Source organism: Eleutherodactylus coqui, chromosome 4 (genome assembly GCF_035609145.1).
Source record: "Eleutherodactylus coqui strain aEleCoq1 chromosome 4, aEleCoq1.hap1, whole genome shotgun sequence".
NCBI lineage: Eukaryota > Metazoa > Chordata > Amphibia > Anura > Eleutherodactylidae > Eleutherodactylus > Eleutherodactylus coqui.
Genome location: NC_089840.1, coordinates 55,862,467 through 55,879,739, shown reverse-complemented (window position 1 = coordinate 55,879,739; position 17,273 = coordinate 55,862,467). Strand labels below are relative to the sequence as shown.

The 17,273-nt window shown below is 45.4% G+C and overlaps 1 protein-coding gene across 1 annotated transcript in view; it reads right to left on the bottom strand.

Annotated features, from left to right (window-relative positions):
- The window catches only part of LOC136625354 (LHFPL tetraspan subfamily member 7 protein-like), a 208,881-nt gene that overhangs the window by 146,038 nt on the left and 45,570 nt on the right, over window positions 1-17,273 (bottom strand). The gene's annotated exons all lie outside the window — the stretch shown is intronic.

Here is a 17,273-nt window from a genome sequence, read left to right as displayed (position 1 = left end):
GGATGCACAACATAAAGCAAAAAACACAAGTAGAGGAACACATCTGGGCCTCATTAAACTAAACAGCCTTTTAAATCAGGGCGGGATTGTGTGAATATACCATGCATGCACAAAAAAGTACACTAAAATGCACCAATAGGTACGCCATAGTGCATTATTCACGGTGCAAATGCGTTGCGTTGAGGTGCTCAAAAAATCATACACACATGTGAACCCGCTTTAAGATTTCACCTTGTACTTGAAGAGCTGTATATTAAGGCCGGATTCACATGCGCGTATACGTATTTGTGCGCGCATTTGAGGTGCATTTTTGCACATCAGGCATGAAGAATTCGCACGTGCGACAGCGTTTTTACTGTACTTTTTGCTCTCAGTCATTGAAATGGCCAATTAGTTTAATGAGTTTAAGATCTGTTCCTTCCCTGTGCAAATGCCCATGGTAATAAAGCGAATACGCACAAATATGTCCGTCTGAGGCTGCCTTGAGACTGGTGATAAAATTGGCTAAGCCACGGCACTCGTGAACCAATCGCAGCCAGCCCTTCCTGGAGGTGGGGATTTTGATCCTCCAATCCAGGAAGGGCTGGCAGAAGACTTCAAGCAAGTGGCGGGGAGCTTTAGGGGAGACCCGCGCTGGAGAGGACAGCGCCTCTTAGGGGATGTATTATTTTTGTTGTGTTTTTTTTTTATTATTGCAGCTAGGGCTTATTTTCAGGGTAGGGCTTATATTTGACCACTTCTACCCCAAATTCTCACACGTGGTGCTACAAAGTTGTGCGACACAAAATCACGTTATCGTCACATGGACCGCTAATGCGATGTCGCTGCAATTTTCTTGCATCCATATCGTGTCGCCCGTGTGGAAGTGGCCTCACGTTTCATTGCCTCCATTCACTGCGTGCTACGCGCGGAAAACTCGCGCATGTGAATGAGCCCTTAAGAAACAGAAAAGTAGCGACATTTTTTAAATTTATTACTTTCTTGTTGCTATTACTTATATAGCACCAACATAATCAGCAGTGCTGTACTGAGATCGTCACCCCCATCAGTCCCTGTCCAGCATGTAATTTCCTTATCATGAAGGGTATCATCTCTCCTTAAGTAAAGCACCTAAAATGTGTGTGAGGAGACTTATAAGGCCACCCATGCTCCTCTGGGAAATATATGCAAATAAGGAAGATGGATCAATACCTCTGCAGCGCCACCTATTGGATGGCACCATTCCTGCAAATCCTAGGTGCCTCCACACACCTTCTAGGTGCTCTCCTTAAAGGGGTTGTCTCGCGGCGAAAGCTAATTTTTTTTTTTAAATGGACCCCTGCATTATGCCCTGTGAAAAAGAAAGCATGTGTTAGTTTTTAACAAGCACATTGCACTTACCTGCATCAGCGTTCTGCAGCTTCTTCATTTCTTCTTTTAAAGATGGCGCCGCTGGTCTTCTCCCACGGTGCACCGCGGGTCTTCCCATGGTGTACCGTGGAGTTTCTTCTTCTGTCTTCCGCGTTCCACTGCCGATACAGCCACCTCATTGGCTGATCGGCACCACGTGACGGAGGCGGAGCTACGATGACGACGCGGTGACTAGCTCTCTGGCACGAGCGGCCCCATTCACCAGGCAGAAGACCGCACAGCGCAAGCGCGTCTAAAAACGCCAGAAGACTGCGAAATTAGACCGCACCATGGCGACGGGGACGCTAGCAACGGAGCTGGTAAGTGAATAACTTCTGTATGGCTCATATTTAATGCACGATGTATATTACAAAGTGCATTAATATGGCCATACAGAAGTGTATAACCCCACTTGCTGCCGCGAGACAACCCCTTTAAGGACTGATGATACCCTTCCCGACTCATATCATAGGCCTCTCACTAGCCAAGCCAGGATCCTAAAGCACACTGATGAGGGGCAAACACCCCGAAACAGCTGTCTGTGTATGGATTCTGTATTTCAATTCCCAATCATTGTTATAAAGGGTCAGACATTGATTTGCAGGAATGCTGCCATCCAATAGGTGGCGCTGCAGAGGTATTGTTCCATCTTCATTATTTCCGTATCATTAATACACTAGAGACAATTTTATTGGAAGCCAATTCATCTATTGCACTGTATGATTTGTAGTGTGGAAGTAGCCCAATGAACATGGGGAGAATGGACTGTTGATCACGTCCGACATCACCCACTGACAGTGAGGACTGGCGACTGTTCACCTGAGAGATTCACAGCACTGGGAACTGGCCCAAAGAAGAGGTCATACGGGTGAACAGGGGTGAGTATCAGGCTAGTTTCACACGGCCGAACCCAATACCGTGCTCGGGAAAATGCAATGTACTCGTGGGTACGATGCGTCAGGAATGCCTCCCATCACTTCAGTTCGGATCTGCGGCATGGCTTTCAGCTGCGTCAGAGGATCAGCAAGTGTTTCACATTGTTTTCAATGGGAAACCTTATATAGCACTCAAATGTACATTGGCCCCATTGAAAACAATGGGCGTGATATTCCAAAAGAACGCCCAAAGGTAGGACATCGCATGAATCGGATTCCTATTTGTGCGAGATTTGTGCGTCTTGCAATGCACAAATCTCAAGCAATTTTCTCGGTTGTGTGAAATTGGCCCAAAAATAAGAAAAATGGTGATAGGGCAAAAACGCTCGCCCCTGAATGTGGCGGCCATACACACACACCAGATGGTTTCTATCTCAAAATGACATTGCCAGTAGAGGACTTCGGAAGTTCCAAAAGTCAACATAGGGTAGATGTAGTCCTCATGTAGTCCTCACACTGGGAAATATGCATTTGTTAAAATTTGGTCTCCTGACATATGGAAGTACTACAGACCTGAATAACCGCAGTAGTAGGAAGGTAGAATATGGTACCCATAGCTCCATATATTGTGTCAAGCTCTACCATATAACATATTACAGAGCTATTCATTACCTCCTGTAATACTGCGCCTTGTCTATTTTGTGTGCCTGTACTACACACAGACCTCCGACTGCCATGTGCAGGAGCCACAACTCTGCGGGCAGCAACTGCGGGGTATGTGCATTTTCTAACTGCTTATTCATTCATATCGTATGACGAGACACATCTATCGGGGGCTATGGATATGTACCGTCCCTATGGCCTCATATCTACACTGCCAGCATGGAAATACATAATCTTCCCCTGCCGCCACTAAAGATGGGTACAAATTGTAACTATGTATATGCGAGTGTGATTGTTATATGTGAGCTATGGCCGCCTGCACACGGGCGGAAATCCCGCGGCGCAAAGCCTGCATAGGAGTGCATTACAATACGCACTCCTATGCAGACGGCCGCGGTTTGGCCGCGCAAAATGTCGTGCGGCAAACAAACCACGGCATGTCCTATTTTTGTGCGGGGCTCGCACCCGGCCGCCAGCTCCGGTCTGCGCATGCGCCGGCTACCCAGCAGCCGGCACATGAAAGAGCCGGGGCCGCCGGGCGCGGGTGAGTACGCGCTCGTCTCTGCAGGCGCTCGGGTCGGGTCCCGCGGCGAGAATTCTCGCCGCCGGATCCGACCCGCTCGTCTGCAGGCGGCTATATTAGATTAAACTCTAGTACCATTTTTAGACTTAATTCACACTTGGTGATTTTTGCTGCGTTTCTAAACTTCAGAAAGAAAAAAAACACTTTTTTTAAACAATGCACGTGGTTTTTAAAAAATACATGCATTTACTGATGCGATTCCAAAAGTCAAAGCTAAAAACGCCAAGCGTGAATGTAGCCTACAACTTGTGCTAACTGCAGGCGGCCTCTGAGAAAAGTTCATTTACCCTGCAATGTGAAAACCAGTGAGGAAGGGTCCGAAACGTGACAGCGCGATTCCCCGACTGCACCAAGGAAACAGGTAAACCGGGGTTGTTATGCTGAACATTTATTCTAGGCTGATTTCACATGTAGCAAATTTGGTGCCGTTTATTAACAGTGGAAAATGGGCACCAAAAGCCGCATCTAATTCTGCATCATTGATACAGATTTTGATATGGATCCACAGCAGACTTCAGCCCTTCAATTGCAAGGGTTAAATCTGCTGCAAATCAGCGCCAAAATCTGCACCAAATGGTGCTGGTCAGCACCAAAACCCACAGTGCAAAATATGCTGTGGATTTTGGTGTGGATCGGCACCAAAATTAGCACTGAAAAGCATGAATGCTTCGCTAATAATGGCCAATAGAACCACAACAGAAATCAGTCGTTTCTGAACTCTGGCCTAACGCATGGAGATGGTGGTGGCATTGGTACTGCTGGATTCACTTATGTCGCACACAGAACCCTCTACTCAGGTCTCCCTACTTGCTCCCTGCTTCTCTCCGGTCTCTGGACTTTACTTGGACACGACTACCGCCGTGCTCCACAGACTCAGCACCGATCCTCCCGCAACGCTTCCATACTGCAGGTGCAATAAACTGAATCTTCTTACCATAATCCACGCTAGTCTGCCACCACAAGAATGGACTCACTAGATATACTGTCCCCATGTGATATTTGGCATTCAGATGTGCAACATTACTTGATTCTCATATTGCCCTACCCCGTGGCAACCTGCCCATACTCCACCCAGGACCTAAATGTACCACTACCTTCCAATAGATTTGTTCTGCAGGTAAAACTGTATCCGAACTTCTCACCAATAAAGTGATCCAATACAAAGCACGTTTCTACCCACTGATTTACAGCTCCCCAATGATCAATTCAGCTCTGCTACATCTGTGTAACCATTGTTAAGGTGTGGTCCAGGTGTAAACTACTGATGCCCAATCTTCAGGATAAGTCATCAATATTAGACTGACGGAGATCCGTTGCCTGGGACCCCCAAAGATCAGTTGTTTGCCAGCCCAGCGTGCTTGTGCACTGAGCTGATTTCTGCAGAAAGCAGACGGCTCCATTCTTACTGTAGTGGCTAGTCTAGGTATTGCAAGCATATTTTCCATTCATTTCAATGGAAACTTGTCCGGCAATATCAAGCCTGGCCACTAAAGTAAGAACGGAGCTGTCTACTTCCTGCAGAATTCAGTTCAGAACAGGATTGCACCAGCCTAGTGAACAACTCATCGGCAAGGGTCCCGGGCAACAGACCCACACCAATTGTTTATTGATGACTTATCCTGACGATAGGTCAATAATTAGAACAGGAAAACTTTCTTAACGATTTGCCAAATCTGTTTTGGTTTTTTACTTTTATTTAGGACTTTTTGAGAAAAGCTGAAGATACTTGATAATGGTAGGTCCTGACGCTGTGTTCAGCTCCAGTTTCAATTGTGGAATGATGTGGCTCAGATTTCTGCATTTGTATGTAAAAACATGTCCAAGAACTGCTGCCTGAGCCAACGCCGGGTCAGAGTGTTCTGTTCCGGACTGCAGGCATCTCCATGGCAGTACCATCACATTGTGAATGCCCCATGATTGAGCACAGATGGCTCCGAGAGACAAGCAGACTGGGCAGATAATCACCACCTAATTTCTGCAGGGATGTCGGACCTAGTTAGAATTGCAAGTCTTCCCGACTCTTATGATTTATTTCTTTGTCGCCAAGGTAACCATAGAAAAGCTACCTAATATAATCCTCTCTGGATCTTCCTTATCACTGACTAAAGTGATAAATCAGTCCTGTGTATTCTTCAATGCAAACCATGTATTTATCCTTCACATTGATCCATAACCGCTCCCCCCTCGGCCTTACTGAACTTCCTTCCCTCCATTATTCATTTTATGAATTTCTTTCTCTGCCCGACTTTTGCCTTATCGCCTCCTATAATGTAAGGCTGGACTCACACGCGCATCAGTGTTTTTACATTCGCCCGGCACATATACACCATGGCTGCAATGCGTTGGGCGGGAGGAGACGGTCTCCCCCTTCCCTCCACCTCGCCGTCTCTTGGCAAGGGGAGCAGGCAGGACAGGGAAGGAGCTAAGCATCCACCCCCTATCCGCCCCTTGCCGCAGTCAGTAATGGGAGGGGCAGAGCTTAGCTCCGCCCCCTCCCATTGCAAACAGCCGGCAAGGGGAGGAGAGGAGCAGGGAAGGAGGTGAAAGTTTAGCACCTCTGTTCTTCGGCAGCTGTCATAGGCTCCCATAAGAGTCTATGCAGCCGCGGATGGCGAAAAAGCGCCCGGCCGAAATGCACTTTCTTGGCCGGTCGGGCGCTTTTATGCCACGGAAAAACGCCCATGTGCATTGATACATTGTAAACCAATGCATCAGAGAGGCAGCGTATATCGGCCGGGCGTGAAAACCCAGCCAATATACACCTGTGTGAATCCAGCCAAAGGCTGTGCTTTACTATATATTCAAAACAGGGAGATGGAACAAGACCTCTGCAGCATCACCTATTGGAAGGCAGTATTCCTGCACGTCAATGTTAGACTCTTTATGCAAGCCTTGTAACAATGACTGGGAATTTAAAGCCAAACCAACGCCCAGTCATTGTTACAATGCTAAAGAATCTAACATTGACTTCCAGGAATGCTGCCTTCCAATAGGTGGCGCAACAGAGGTATTTTTCTATCTCCCTTATTTGCATATTACCCAGAGAAGCATGAATCGCCTTATAAGTCTTCTCACTCACTCACCTTCTAGGTGCTCTCCCTAAGGAGAAAATATATCGTTATGACTTACTATATATTAACATCAGGTTCCTAAAGGGCACAACAGCCTTCATCATAAAGAGAAATCCTCAAATATACTCTGTCAGTAGACTCTTTGTTCATCTAATTACAGTACATGCTTGTAGGCAGCTCTAGCATCAATAGCAGGTAAGTAGATGCCAGGGCCCACCTACGGTAGGTGTGTCTGTCAACCTGCTGTTTTGAATGCAATTAAGATGGGAAGCACCTAAATAGCAAAACAGGGTGCAACCATAGTGTGTCTAATAAACACTGTATCCCAGAGAAAACAGACCAACAAGAAAAATGATGCAGACTAAAAGATTACTAAGAAGTAGAAGACTATTAAAATAGCAAAAAAACACAAAACATGTGAAAGAAAAAAAAAACTTTGAATCAAAAGACAAAATAGACTACATAGACTTGAGCCACCATGCTTGTCTGCAGGAGGAGAAATACAAATAGAACATACAAAGTCCATATATTTTCCTTGGTCAGATTTGAACCTAGAACCCCAGCACTGCCAGGCAACAGTGCTAATGACTGAGCCACCATGCTTGTTCTCGCTTCTCTTCCTTCTTTCTCTTTTTCCTTCTTCCTACTCAGAGAGTAAAGGTGGAGAAGAAAGACAATAAGGAGTAGAAGATGAAGATCATCTCCTCTTTCCCCAGAGAAGGAAGAAGAAGCTTGGTGGCTCATTGGTTAGGGCTGTTGCCTTGTAGCGCTGGAGTTCTCTGTTCACATCTGACTATGGGCAACAACTGCACGGAGTTTCTATGTGTGTATTCTTCTCCTTCAGAGAAGGAACATGTGTGGTGTCCCAGTTGTTAGCACTGTTGCCTTGCAGTATTTGAATCCAAGGTTCAAATCTGACTAAGGGCAACATTAGTATGGAGTTTTTCAAAAGTCAATGCAGATGTTGTCCTCGATGAGATTTGAACCTAGGACCTCAGCACTGCAAGGCAACAATAATAGCCACTGAGCCTCTTAATACATTTTTGTCACACTTGCTCCAGAGCTAAATTCACTTAGACTGGCATAAGAAACACTAGTCTAAGTAAATATACCCCACTGTGTGTACATACAGTGGCTTACATAGAATGGGTTTCCATTGTGGATTACCTCCCACATCAAAAGGATCTGGAGTTATTTTCTGTTCTTTTGACCCTTGGACTAATTTTCCACTCCCTATCGCTAACTTAACACAGGCGAGCGCGATATGGGGGCCGTGAATCCCTCCCCCATATCGCGCTCCCCATCCTTGTGAATTCCGGGAGGCACTTTCATGTCAAAACAACCTCACATCACTTCGGGGATGAAGGGAACCTCTGTCGCGGCTGTCAGGTTAGCAGACTTTCTCCCATCGTTTGCAATGGGAGACCTCGCCATGTGGTGCGCTACTGCCGCTGGCCCCATTGAATACAATGGGCACTGCGGTGCGAGAGTACTCAGCAAGATAGAATTTGCCGTGATTTGCTTCCTGCGCAGCATCGACTCGCGGTGCCATACAGAAAAACATCGCTCATGTGTATGACCCCATTCAAAAGAATGGGGTTCATAGTTGTGCGTCTTGCAACACACAAATCTCGCACGATTTTCTCACTCGTGTGAAGCTGGCCTGGTAATGCGGTTTCTCTTTTGGAGAGGAAATACCTACAACTGGTTCTTTCCAATTACTAGCAAAGGAAATGAGACCAACAAGGGCTGAGCCTCCTTCCTTCAAGGGCCCAGATAGAAGCATGGGCTGCCACTATGGTATACATGCCCTTCGAAATTCCTTGTGCATGGATGCGCTTGATATAAGTCTGCGTGCCTAGCTGATATCAGAAGGATTTCCTATCAGGACCCAAATGTCAAACAGAGTAAGTTTGAGAACTTACTGCCATAAACTTTATATGTGAGTCCCGGAGAACCCCCTTTAAGACAATGATTGGCGACGCGGCATGTTAAGCGGATTAGATTTATTATAAGTAATGCATTGGCAGGTCTGATGTCTATTCGCTCTGCTCTTTCTTACAAGGATCTCCAGCAGCACCTGCTCCATAAACACTCTTAGGTCCAGTCCATTAAATATTCATTCAGATTAATATTTCAACACAAGAAACACCCGCCTCCGTGCTTCCACCACCACCACGGTGAGTTAATTGTTTTATCTCCATTACGCTCAAGCAACAGCTACTTTTTCCCTACTGATGGATCTAAATAGCTAATCATCTCTTTCCAGCCTGACTGCTACGTGAGAAACCCTTAGAAGCATAGTTTTTGATGTATATTATATACTCATTGTCAAAAAAACCTCCCTTCCTTAGCAGGAGTTGTTGGAATTGAATGAAACTTTCTATGTGTGACTGTAACGTTGATATAAGGAAGCGTGACAGTGTTGTGGGGGCTCCGGTGACCCCCTTGTGTGTGCGGCCGAGCATTATCCTGCTGCCTCTTGGAAGCCGCCATGAGAGGAACAGATGTGGCTGCAGAATGTCCTGAACATATCGCTGAGCGGTCGTTGTCCCTCATACTACTACTTGGTGTGATCGACTGTTGTATGCGATGGCCCGTAAGACCAGCAGTGGTGGCAGTGTGCCGCTCCACAGCAAAGGCGCTCGCCCCAAGTCTCCATACAAAAACACGGTCATTGTCAGTGCCCAAACTAAACTAAACCTGGATTCGTAAATGAAGACAACCCACTCTTTGGCAGTCCAGTTTCGTCGTTCATGATACCACTGCTAACGGAAGAGATGGTGGGTGTCAAAGGCAGTACACATGGTCAGCGCCATGAGACCAAATGTCCTTCAGCCAAGCGCTCGGAAATGATTCCAACAGACACAGGGTGTAACAATGGTGCCACCTGTCTCTCGATGGCAGACAATAAAATAGTTGGAGCTACTTGTGCTTATCAGACGGTCCTTTCTACTGGTGGTCTGTCAAGGACTCTTGAGCCCGGTCACCCTGTGTACTTGCCCTCATGCATCCACTGATCCCAACACCTCCTAACAGTCTGGTTAGAATGGCCCAGGTGATGGACAATTCGTCAATATCCAGCTTCTCACATTCCAATAAAGCACCTCCTCTCAAACATTGTTAACTGGGAAAAACCTCTTTGATTGCATCGTGAAGGCATCTAGTGGTCAACAAGCTCTACACAAGTGGAAGAAGAGGTCACTACACAGAAGTAGCCTCTGAGAGCCTTTTTATAGGCCAAGGGTGGAACCAGTTTGAGGGCCTCAGGTGGCAAGATGGTTCATCTAATCACTCCACAACTCTAATGATCTGCATATCTGCCTGAGGTGTAACTGCATGCCGGGTTATGTAGTAAACAACTCCTTCTAGGGGCTAGATTGTTTTTGACAGTGAGTTTATAGTAAGGTACAATTGCTCCCAAAAAATGAACATAATTCGAAGTAATTTCAAGTTGCAGCTTGGATCTTGTTCTATGGTCTTGACAAAGGGAGTGCGGATAAAGAAACCTACTAACAGTGACCCTGGCGCACCAATAAGAGACAGACACACTGCGTGACATTGGATTGATTGGCCACGGCAGCCACTTTATTGAATTACAATACTGTATTCTAAAAATACAGACATGATAATTCTGAGGTCCATTTGCACCATACAAAATACCAATTAACATCATTTCAAGGGCTTTAGCAGTAGTAAGCTGACAGTCCCGGGGCCCCTTTGAGAACCCAGGACCTGATAAATCCACAGGCTCTACTAGTTACTCTTCAAGCCTTCAAATAACCCGAGATGCTCCAGATTAGGCAAGATCCCTCTGCGACAAAAAAAAAACAATCAATATAGACACATCAAGTTCGGCATTACAACAACTGCGAATGACCGTAAAGACAGAAATGGTCAGACTCCCATGTACCAATTTTTCTCCCCATTTCCAAACCAAGGCCCCACCGTGCAACTTCAGTGGTAGCCCTGATCCGATAAGAGTGAGAAGAATACACATTCTCTAACACACCCAACTTTCGTAAACCACCTCAAAACACCAAAACAAACTGACAAGGCTGTTCCAATCAAATCAATCAAGAATGGACCCGCCAAATAAAACCAAACCAAAGCTTACTCGGAGAAACACTTAACTGGACAAACCACTCACCCGGGCAAAGCAGTGTAATCTCACGGCCCCTACCCAACTGGTCCATCTTCAACTGCCGCAAACAACAAACCACCTGAGAAAGCGCTAAAAACACATCATCCTGTTGCAGCCCACCTCCTCAATCCCGGTTAGGAGAAACCTATTCATCTATTCGAAATGCGTCAAAAAACATCAAAGCAAAAGTAAAGCAAAACAGCGGCTCCTCGAAATGAGACACACACACAAGAATCCCAAACCATCGCACAAACGAAGCAACACGTCAAGAGACACAGTTTGCCAGGCATCCCACGGCTCAAACCGAGCCCACCGAAAACCCTTCAACGCCTCCCGACCTCAAACATCCTGCAGCCTCCATAGCTTGAACAAAAAGGATAACGCCAACAACTTCTCACCCAACGATACCCACAAGTCACTGGGTTTTCTATACGGCATGGATCCAATTTTCGCAAGTAATAGAGAGTGTCATAGATTGTGATAGGTGAACATGGAGCTTGTGCATTAAAGGGAGTCAGAAGCATTGTGGCAAAAGTCTAGTAATATTGCCAAATCAGACTAGCTGGCAAGTACACCTGAGCAGTGGCTATCAGAATTGATGAGTTCCCCAGAATAAATACCACCGCTACCTCAATTTGTAGTCCATTTGGTCAGAATTGACTGTGACTCTGTTGCGGCTACTTGTAGTTCATTTGATGTCGCCACTAAAGACAATTTTTGCATCGGTCCCAGGTCAGATTTTCCCTTTGCACGTCTCCCTGTGCGGGCCAGAGTACCCACACAGTTGCACATTTCATTGTCGCGTTGGCACATCGAAGCCAAGCCAAGCGTGCATGTGATCGGGTATCAACAGGAATAGCTTTCGGCTGAATGCACAGCTGTCTATAGCGTGTATGGCCAGCTTTAGCATGGGTGTCCTTTTCTCCTGTGCTCCTTGCTGCCCCCTGCTGAGTAATGCACTCTTTATGACCTACTAAGAGGAGTGCGGGATGGGAAAGGACAACTGCTCCGAGCACATTTCTAGAAACAAGAAAGTGGTTGTAATTTTTCAAGCTTCTCGAAGTGTAATAGTGACAAAACTAAGAGCAGTTTGTAGAGTCCCTGGGACTCCATATTACATTCTGTATGCTGCCATATGGTTCTTTATGTCGCTGTATTATGGGGTTATTCTCCCCAAGAAACAGTTTCATAACTTTGCATCCAATAGAGCACGCCATGATTTTCTTGTTGGAAGAGCTCTTCAGTCCCTGACATTAATGAAAAGAAACCTTCCGACACTTTAATCCACTAAGTATTAATGATTGAAACCAGCTTTCTCATTATCAAGTCCAAGCAAGACATCCCACAACCATGGAAATCCATTTGATGCCTACCTACATACTAGTATGGGTGACACCAGACATGCAGGAGGAAGCCTGATTTTTAATCAGCTTTGATCCTCTCATCCTTAATATAACAAAAGTTTTCGAAGATGCTTCTACTGCGTGTGGGAGAAGACAGATCTTAATCACTCTGAGTCACAAAATGATGAGGATTACGTAGTGTGATGTTCAAAAGATTGCAGTTTATTTTTAAAGGGCCATTCCCATATTATAATTTTTGGACATATAATGTAGATATGTCAGTAGATCGCACTAGTAGAGGCTTACATAATCTCAAGATTTTGTCAACCAGGACAATGCGAGAACCATAAGGACTAAGCGGGACAGAGGTTCGGGAAAAAACAGCTGCAACGGACAAGGAAGGGTTGGGAACCTATCCTTATTTAAAAATGGCTGACCTGCCGAACGAGCGGGACTTCCCTGAAATGACCTTAGATGGAGCAAGGGAGAGGGACGAATTCCAGGAATGAGCCAAACGAGATAAATCCCATAAACGGACAAGGAATACCCAACAACTGATACAAAAAGGAGCAAACCGCACAAGAGACAAGGGTAAATGCTAACGCAGAAGAACCAAGAACGTCATACACTGACCAAAAGGACACTATTCCACACCACCACTAATTGACCAGGAATACAAGGAAATAAGTTGTATAACTGGCATCCTCTGCGCAGAACAGCTGGTTTAACTTAACACTGATAGGCTGGCTGATTCGACAAACAGCCCAACCATCCAATCAGCTCACAGAGAACACAGGAGCTGTTACTCACTTGGCCTTAGGTCCTAAATGAAACTGTGCATGCACATCACTTGGTCCAGGGCTGATGCCGTGACGTCACCTCAGATCCGTCCCTGTGGGAAGTGCCGGCAGCACTGCAACAGATTTCTATAGCTCCCAATTATTTCATTTCTGGTGAATATCTGTTGAAGGTATTGGTGGTTGTCCCTACTAAGAACGTGGCTAATTTGATTTTGATATAAAGCCTCAAACGAATAGTCAAAAGAATACAAAGCACGTTCCCTGCAACAGGACCCTCAAGGAATAGGTCCTCACAATGCCACAAAATAACACTGTCACAGCGCCACCGATGCCAATGGGCTGCAGGTGTATGCACGGTTCTGGTGTGATGTCATGGCGTCAGCACGAGACACATGATGCACTTTCTGACACATGTGCAGTGTCGTTCGGCGCTGGATGCCAAGGTATAAACATTTCCCTTCTGGTTTTTAACCGACTGGCAGGCTAGGCCATCTCTCGTCCCAAGCAGCCTATCAGCGGTTCATTTGGGGTATTTATTCCAGATCCTCATTATAGAGGATGCCAGAAATACTTTTGTTATACAGGTTGAGTGACTCTGCCTTGGAGCTCCTCTATACTTCTGCATTCAGTTAGTGGACTTTGAATTGCTATTGTCAGTTTATCTCTTATACTGATCTTAGTGGCTCCAAATTTGGTTTGTACTATTGCATTTTCTGTCTCGTCCCATTCCTGTTCTTGTCTTTTCCTCCATCTTTCATCTAGGGATGGTTAGGAAATCTAGTAGGTTTCATCTGTGGGGTTGCCCTACTCGGGGTAGGTGCTCCGCTGTGTTGTAAGGTTCAGTCAGGGCAGATCCAGAGAAAGAACCTAGGACTGGTTTCTGCTTCTATTACTATCCATCGTGTAGTTTTGTTCATTTGTCAGTTTCACCTGAAAGGACTTAACAGACATGACAATAATGTAGTCAACAGTTCTTTCCAATTCAGATAAAAAGGTATGCTGATTCACACAGCCTGATCAAATGGCAAAGGTCTTTTGGCATAAGCCCAGGCCTGAAAAGTCTACTCTAGTGTATGTGCTGATCAGCTGTTTAAAGGGCCTGTGACACAGCATTCACCACTGATAGGACCTTTCTGCACCTCAGTCCCATTCAAGTGAATTCGATAGTGCTGCAATACCACGCACTACCACTACACAATAAACAACACTGTGCCTGGTACACAATGAAGAAGCCATAACAATTGCATGAGTTCTGTCCCTATTCAAACATTTTAATCGGCAGGGGTGGCGGGAGTTGGTTTCCCACAGATCTGATGTTGATGACCCATCCTAAGGATATATTTTCAATATAAAAATAAAATAAAGCCTTTAATTTTACAAGCAATTACTACAATCATTAACCATTAGGCCCCCTGCACACGGTCGGGTTGGATTCCGCATGCGGGATCTTACAGCGACCCTGTGCCCGGCCAGTGACTCCAGCATACCTGTCCGTCGTCTTCATATCTGTGCTGCGGATGCGCAGTACAGATTATGCCACGCCGTCCCAAGGTGATGACGCAGATCGCGCGACTTTTCCGCAAGATGATCGCGGAAAGGTCGAGGGGCAGACGGCCTCCATTGACTTTAATGAAAGCTGTCCACACGAAAGCTGCACAGAATCGCAGCATGCGATTTCCGCTCATGGGCAGGGAATCGCCTTTTTGCAATTGCAAGCTATGGGTGGCATGTTCTGCGGAATCTTGAGGCGGGCGCCCACTCCGGATTCCACAATGCAAATCCGCCCATGTGCAGTCGGCCTTATTCTGAGTGATAACGCAGCACCTAAAAATGGCATATGTGTAACGCCGTAATATAGTGAACTGTGTACATCTAAAACATATGCAAGGCAAATATGGATGGACAAACATTCTGCCGTTAACACGAATGCCTGCTGATCCTATTCCATACATTGTGATCTTCTGACTGATTAAAATGCGAGGAGATCCTATTAGATACCCCCCCCCCCCTTCCTGTCCTGTTGGAGTTGCCCTTTAAATAAAAAAAGAAATAGTGGAATTAATAAGAATAATACACAAGTGAGATGTAACGCTCAAAACAATGTGAACCTGTCAAGAAGGTACTGGCCTTTTTAACAATGCAGGTAGTAAGTAATACATCATGCCAATACACGACCAGCCTGTACCCGTCTCCAGCTGGCGTGTGAAGGGGCAGGGAATTGTCTTCCTGTGTCCAATTTAGCTTTTCAGAGCTCCGTGCCTCTTCCTTGCTTTGTTACGGCGTTTCCTGATGTTTCCCCCAACCCTACGTCCGTCTTCATTAGTGACACATCAAGTTGTTTCTCACATCTGGGGCTCATATTTCTATTTTGGAGACAACATTAGGAAGCACCTGCATAATGGAGACGGCTAGAAGGGTATTTCTGAGCATAAATGCGCCATCCAAACGGTCATTCAGCGCAGAATTTGGCCTTTTTTCATGTCGCCTTGTCTTTCTATGACAGTGCAGATGGCAGACCGTGTGAAAAAGACAGAAAGGGTCATCACAACTGCTTGAGAATACATTTGTTGACTTTTCACTTCGAGCTAAATTTGTGATTTACTGCCTGCCTTACAGTAAGCAAATACATGAAGTTAATCTGCATTTACTTCATGTGTTAGAGACTCAGGGGTGTAATAATAGAGGGTGTACAGATCGAAGTCGTAACGGGGCCTTTTACAGCTTGTGGTATAGGATCCAAAAGGTATCCCTGCCCCATATGAAGAGACAAGTACTATTAAAAGAACTGTCCAATCAGGATCTGAAAAATGTTATGTAAGTTAGTACCTACAGGTGATGAATACCTGCTAGTTAATTTCTTCAGGTCGTCCTCCTTGTCTGCTTTTTAATTAACTTGCATTAGAACAGAGCTATGATCAGTGACTACAGCTTATCTACAGTGTCTAGAGGACGTCTAAGGTAGTCTCAGACACACACCCTTTCTCATCATTGGTTTATGATGCTGCTCCCTCACTTCCCATGCAGCTCTGCCTCCTTTGATTGGCTACTGTGTATAACACAAGCTCATCACACGATCATCAGAAAGTCAATGCATGTACAGATGATTTTCTTTACAGCAAGGGCAGCATGGTTATAAAATACAGTAGAGGTTATCTACCAACTCTTATGGGCCCAAAGTAACAACAATAATATAGTAATAGCTGGGGGAATTTAAAATATATGTGCAATAATGATTTTAGCCTGGGCCAGTTGGAGTTGTAACGACTAAAACCTTCAGTGGAACAAAGATGAAGGCTGACAGGAAAGTACTTAGTGTCTTCCTGCATAATATTTGGTGCCAACAGCAAACTGCAGGAAGTTTGTCAATCAAACTACTAATGACTACTTGTCAGTTAGTATGTGAGTGCTTCTCATGCCCCGCCCCTGGTGACATCATCGCTCAGCTCCCTGGTGATGTCATTGAAGGTTCTACAACATATATAAAACACAGAGCCTGACCGACAGAAGAACAACACAGTTAGAGCTCTTGGATGGGGAGGAGAAAAATACCAAAATAAGAATACAACTAAGCCATTATTATCTCAGACACAACTCAGCGGTCCTGACAGAAGACACCGACCTACCACAACTATAGAGATCCAGCGGGCTGAAGGACCTGTGGTGACATCACTGCTGTGGGAGGAGCCATTGTGCAGTTTGGTAGAAAGTACTGTATACTGGATAAACTGACAGCAGCTACTACTGGGACCTGTGATGACATCACTGTCATGTGATCACACGTGTGGGTGGAGTCAGGAATCACATGACCAGTGGTGATCACTGTATCCAGGAGTCTGGTGATGTGTGCAATAGCAGAGCTGTGTGTGTGATGTGTGTGAATCAGGATTTAGCAAAGCTGTGTGTGTCATGTGTTGTGTGTGTGATGTGTGGGGTCAGAATGAATGTAGAATGTATCAGAGCTGTGTGTGTAATGTGTGGGAATCAAGATGGAAGCAGTAGAGCTGTGTGTGATGTGTGGGAATCATAATGAATGTTTAATGTAGCAGAGCTGTGTTTGTAATGTGTGGGAATCTAGATGGATGTACTACAGCTGTGTGTGGCATGTAGTAGAGCTGTGTGTGTAATGTGTGGGGATCATAATGCATGTACTATATAGAACATCTTTTCCTCCAGTCTTTCCCATATACGTGAATGCTGGGTTTCGCCAATCTAACATGCCCGATTCTTCTTACACCCAACATATGCTGCTAGGATAGAATCTGCAATCCCATACCCATTAGGTAATTGCATGGTTTTGCCGTAATCAGTGGGTTTTGTTGACATAAATCTAATATGTATGAGCACCTTTAGGTCTTCGTGTATATAGCATTGGAAAGATGAATGAGTCATCATTGTGATGAATGAT